At 46.3% G+C, this 6,182-nt stretch overlaps 1 long non-coding RNA gene across 2 annotated transcripts; it reads right to left on the reverse strand.

Moving 5' to 3' along the window:
* Positions 1–1,890: 1,890 nt before the first annotated feature.
* On the reverse strand, positions 1,891–5,948 carry LOC123043520 (uncharacterized). Of its 2 annotated transcripts, XR_006419280.1 has the most exons (5): positions 5,333–5,948; positions 5,085–5,193; positions 2,755–5,003; positions 2,405–2,513; positions 1,891–2,279 (listed from the first exon to the last, which is right to left on the reverse strand). It is a non-coding gene; the product is annotated as an uncharacterized lncRNA (long non-coding RNA). The 2 variants fall into 2 exon arrangements; XR_006419271.1 differs by having other exon boundaries at positions 2,405–5,003.
* Between the last annotated feature and the right edge of the window lie 234 nt (positions 5,949–6,182).

The following is a 6,182-nucleotide window of genomic DNA, read 5'->3' on the forward strand; positions in this document are numbered from 1 at the left end:
TCGTTCGTACAGTTGTGGCAGAATACAAACTGCGTCGTCGTCGCAGCAATCTTTGATCTTGTTTTTAACAAGGAGGAATCTGGCCCAAAAGTGATGGACTGTTTCCTAAGGTTGCTGCCATACGTACATTAGGTCGCATATGTCTGGAGGACCGGAATTGCTTGGTGAGTATTGCTTGTGGTGGGTGTGCGGGCTTAAATCGGAACCCTGACCCACTGTGGAATCCGGAGATTGAAGAATTTCTGGGGTTACTAGACCCGGATCCGGAGTGTCCTGGGAGTTTTAAGGCTCAACGCCTGGTTTTCTGTTCGGAGGACAGGAGATCTCTTCCCGAAGATGGGTATCCGGCTCGCAAGGCTCGGAAATTCGAACATAGCTTGTTCTCAACATAGGGGGAGAGGTATCCTTGGCTTTTTCCTCCACAATCGCCATTAGATGGGTGATCGATGGGGACCTGATTTCCCTCTGATCGGGTTTAAGCCCAATCCGATCATAGTCTGTTGCGACCCCCCGGGCGGTGATGCGATCTAGCAGTTCGTTCAAAGACGAAATATCTGCCGGATCCATCTTGTCGGAGTGTTCGAGGCCGATGCAGGGATGATTTTTGGCAAATTGGGGGAACGCCTTTGTCTTAACGGCCGAGCGGGCACCCATGGTAAAACTGCCGAGCTAGAGGATATGTCCGGGAACTAGGGCCCTTCTAGAGGTGATTTTGTCATTGATGATAAGGCGAGCCATCGATCCTTCTGTTGTCGACACAGAGGAACTCTCAATGAAATCACCAATGTCGGTGTCAAAACTGGCCGATCTTGGGTAGGGGGTCCCAAACTGTGTGTCTAAGGATCGAAGATAACAGGAGACAGGGGACACGATGTTTACCCAGGTTCGGGCCCTCTTAATGAAGGTAATACCCTACTTCCTGCTTGATGGACTTTGATGAGTATAGGGGTTACAAGAGTCGATCTACCTCGAGATCGTAATGGCTAAACCCTAGATGTCTAGCCTGTATGATTTGTGATTGCCTCTACGGACCAAACCCTCTGGCTTATATAGACACCGGAGGGGGCTAGGGTTGTACAGAGTCGGTTTACAGAGAAAGGAAACTATACATCCGATCGCCAAACTTGCCGTCTACGCAAAGGAGAGTCCCATCCAGACACGAGGGAAGGCCTTCTATCTTGTATCTTCACGGCCCATCAATCCGGCCCATGTCACATAGCCCGACCATCCGAGGACCATTAATCCAGGACTCCCTCAGGGAGGACGGTGGTCGCCGCTCCTACGGCAGCGAGGCCCTGACTGTGCTTAGTGAGGTGAGGCAGGCGAAGCGAGCGAGGTGGAGAGGGGGAGGAGCGAGTGGGAGGGGAGGTATCCCGAGGCGCGCTCGTGGCAGCCTTATCCCCCGCGATGGCGCTGTAGCAACGAAGACGGCGAGGTGGTCCGGTAGAAACGGGCGCCCGGCTTGGGTCGAGGGGAACAGGGGGAGGAGATAGTTGGCCGGGGAGGGGGAGTGGGTCACTAGGCTAGCTCGTGTGCACTACTAGGGAAAAGGCTACTAGTAGTGCGGATAAATTGGCTACTAGTAGAGTGGTTACCCGCGCTACTAGTATCGCGCTACAGCTAAAATTTAGTAATAGCGCGGGTGTCACCCGCGCTACTACTAAAAAGTTAGTAGTAGCGCGGGTGCCACCCACGCTGCTACTATTTGGAACCCGCACTACTAATAACAAAATAGTAGTAGCGCATCTATTATACTACACGCTACTAGTATCCTAAATACTAGTAGCGCACATTTTGCCCCACGCTACTACTAACAAATTAGGAATTAAAAAAAATAAAAATTAGATGCAGTATTCATGGTTGAAGATCAAAGACAGATCCAGTGCAAAATAAATTAAGGTCACAGGACCATTTTAACACTTGCACCGTTCATGGATGCAACAATGAACATCTCAACTGGAAGAGATCACAAGATTCCATTTAACAGTAAACGCACACAACCAAAGGTGGGTACCTTTCCTAGTGTTCAACCAGCAGCCTAAACATACCACTTCTCTAGATGTATCTACCAAGGCTCGGAGTTCAGACGCCGGTGGACCCAAATCCTCCCTCCCCCCAAACGGTGGTATCGAAGTCCTCCACCTCGGTGACCTCTGGTTTCACAATCACCTGGACGATCATCTATGCGACGTAGTCGCCGAGCTTCGCGGCGAACTCCACCTCCAAGTGGTTGAAGAGCATGACACCCACCGGGCAGCGGTACTCTGCGCCAATCACCCCTGCGGCCACGACGGAAAAGTGAAAACTTGTTAGTGCTCGTCAGCGTCCAAATCCAATAGGGTATTTTCTTACTTTTTAGCACATGGACACGAATCAATAGTAACAGCCGGAAGCTGGTCCTTACTTGTTGCACGAGACATGAAGAAGGGCGCGTCCCCTCCTTGTTGCACGAACGAATCAAAGGAAGACACTGCCGCGAGCCGTGAAGAAGGCCAGGTAAATAGCTCATGTGCCTGAAGTTGTAAGGAATCTTAATACAATGAACTCATAGTAATGCATAATAACAAGAAAAAAGAAAAAACTAACCATGAATCCTAAAGAAAAAGATCATTCTATGAGTCAGGTTGACAGTTTTGAGACACATGAAAGGATAATGTTGGTAACCGTATTCATTAACAAGAACAATAGGCCGAGATTTCTCAAATGACATTTGTTTCACCAACAATGATTAATGACGAGGCATGTAAGATTTACCTGAGCAGCATCAGCCTACCCTCTTGTCCTTGCAAGAACTTGAAGGCCAAGGTTCTTAGCTTTCTCCCTACTAACTAGCACAAGTGCGGCAGCACCGTCGCTATATATTAAAAGATGAGAATGGCAGTACAGTTACACTTCCAAGTAAACATTGCTTTACATAACTTATATTAACCATGGGGAAAGCCTATAGTTACATAACTTATATTAACCATGGAGAAAGCCTACGAATTAATATAGCTTCAGTACACTCTTAAGATGATACATTTACTACGAAAGATATACAACATAGTTTGGCTGATGCTGGATACCAAAGGTAATCTGATCGTTTAAAAATAAAGCTACAATGCTACACTAAGAAGTATCCTAATCCTGAATGAAATTGCGAGTTTAGAGGTATTAAACAGACACATTTCAATCACAGAGATCAATATCTACTAGCTTAAATTCAAATGCTTTAGTCAAGATTGTGATATCATACTGGTACTAAGAGACAATATTTCATACAGAAGAAGAGTTTTGTGGCCCTCAAATAATGCACACACTGGAATATGTTCTTAGTTTCTTTGATGGTTTGACTGCCACTTCATCCAAAAGATTTATGTACAGAACAAAGAATAATTAAAATTGAATTTCAACAGACATATATTTCCTTGCATGTTGTGTTGTACAGTAGCTACGGGAATAAATATACGAAAACGAAAAAGTGAGTGATTTCTATTAACAAGCCATCACCTATGTAATATTGTATTGAGACAGACAAGCTAAAATATTAGAACAATTTTGTATAGCAATAACACCAATAGCTCATCATATTAGTAAGTGAAGAATTGTGGGGCACAAATTACTAAGCTCGATGGAGTCAAAGAAATGAGCATGCTTATCCGTGAAGAACAATTAGCGAGTCATTAATCTCTGAGCTCCTAGTTGCTTTAGAAGATTTATAGTGTACAAATGGTGGTATGTTTTAACTGAATTTTCAGCTCCTGGTGTTTTTGTTACAACAAGGATGTAGTGCCCAGCTAAGAGTTTCGAGAACAATTAAGAGGTAAAATCTATTGTTATCGATCTCAAGCACTACTACTTTTTCCAGGAGCTACAAACAAATGAACCTGCTACACGAACTCATATTATGTCTTGCATTAATATTCTCCACGTGTTACACATATACACCATCAACTATTTGTCATGGAAAGCATTAGGGATAAGGTACAGTTTCTTAGCGGCTCACCATAAAAAGCTAGAAACTGCTACAGTTTGTAAGCATGCATAGATGTGTTATATGAGGACATTTTACATCAAGAGCTTGATGAGACAAGACCACCTAGGAAGATAAAACATGGACATAGCATGTCTGGCACTTATGCATAGTCAACTTGCAAATGTCTATCATTTCTCCCTTGCGGGTTTCCTTAAAAATACTTCTACGGCTTCTTAACAACCACCAGGCAGTAAAATTGCCCTATGGATACATATTTTCCTACCATTTGGTAAGACAATATGAAGATGATATACTGTGCAGTAGTAAACTTCAGAACATTCATAAACATTTGGACCTATAGACCATCCATATATAGCCCATTGCCCCTGCTCAATAGCTTCAACTCCAAGCCATAGTTGAGTCAGTTGTATCCAACATGCTATCTACATTATGGTACTGCCAATTGCTCTACAAAAGACCTACGTAGTTCATAGCAGATGGGAGAAATATCTCGTCTTTGATGCCCTTGTACATACATGGTTTCGTACAGCTGTACCAACCCGTTCGTGCCCAGGTGTGAGCGTTCAAATTGGGCAGTGAAGTGCAGCAGTGAACTGTCTGAATCTACGAACCAGTAACTTATCTTCACGGTCATAACCTGTATAGAGGATATTTTTGTTCTGTTTCATGGTTGGATACTATTGGAGGTCTGAATCTGATTACGATGAGTTCGAGTAGAACTTAAATGATAATGGATGATAGAATACTACTCCTATATATGTTTCAGTTTGCAGATCTCCTGTGATACTAATTTTTCAAGTTCAGTCAAACAATACTGAACCTGTGAACAACCATATGTTTGATTGGAGCTCATTTACTAAATTTTTTTTTGTGTTCTTAAAATGTTCCAGACCAATCTGCTAAGCTATAGAGTTCTGTAAACATGCCATTCAAAAGCACACTCCAATGCAATTACCTTGGTAACATTTCCTCCTGCAGATTTTTCTTGCCCCAATTGAACTCCCTTAGCAGCTTTCTTCTTCTTCTTCTACAAGGACGAAGACCAGATGAACTTTAGCATTCTTGTGATAAACATGGTACATAGTAGATTCTGGAAGTAGTCAAATACCTCCAAGTCTGACAGCCACCGGTTGCGATACGCGACATCAAGCACGGTCTTCTCAGCTAGCCCATATGAGATGTTGAGGCACTTTATGACATTGTCTTGGCCGGCAAACCTTGAGAAGGAGGGAATTCATGGAGGATTTGACAGAGGAGTCACTAAAGTCTTGGTGTCACTCAAAACAGAGGCTCTGCTATGCTCTGCTCTGCTAATAGAGAAGGCTTTTAGCCATGGCGACAACAACGCGTACGTACCGGGAGAGACCTCAGAGCAACAGCTGGTCCTCCTCCACAGACCATGCCGTGGACGGCTTGCCGCCGCACCATGCCGCCACATGAACCATCCAGGCCACTTCCGCCATCTCGCAGTGAGGCACTTGCTGCAGCGCGTCGAGGTATGTGGTCGGTGGCGTCGGTGGATAAGCGCCGCCCATCAGAGAGTCAGTGGCTCTGACCTAGGCGCAGCCCAGACCCGGGGAAACGGAGAACGATTGGCTCGGCACGTCCGTGGGAAGCACGGGTGGCGAGTCGGCCATGGCCGGTTGGTACACCACCAGCGATCTCATCAGTAACCGGCGGTGGGCACGGCCTCGGCGGGGGCGGTCCCGAAGCAGCAGGCGAGCTCGGCCCGCCGGGGGAGGAGGGGCCGGGACGAGAAGGAGTGGAGGAGGCGGATGTGTTGGGCCCCCGAAGTGGTGGGGAAGCGGCGGCGCGCGGCGAGGAGAACGCCCGAGCCCCCAGTGCCGACGGAGGTGGAGCCCGCCATGAGGAGGAGTGACTGGAGGGACGAACGTGGTGGCATGGCGAGATGGAGTGGGGGCTAGGGTTTCGGGGCGATGGGCATGGTCGGAATCAGGAGAGTGTCGATCAATTTGGCCCTGCGCGCCCGTACACATGTCCGCTACTACTATGATGTGTCCACTTAGTAGTAGCGGGGGTTTGTAGCCCGCGTTACTACTATCAAATTAGTAGTATCGTGGGATTTATACCCTCGCTAATACTAATTAGTAGTAGCGTCTTTTTTTAACAAGCGCTACTGAAGGTTTTCCTTAGTAGTGATGGGCCGAGGACCAGAGGCAGAAAGCTTTTTTTTTTCTCATATCTC

The sequence above is a fragment of the Triticum aestivum genome, chromosome 1A, assembly GCF_018294505.1.
Source record: "Triticum aestivum cultivar Chinese Spring chromosome 1A, IWGSC CS RefSeq v2.1, whole genome shotgun sequence".
Lineage (NCBI taxonomy): Eukaryota > Viridiplantae > Streptophyta > Magnoliopsida > Poales > Poaceae > Triticum > Triticum aestivum.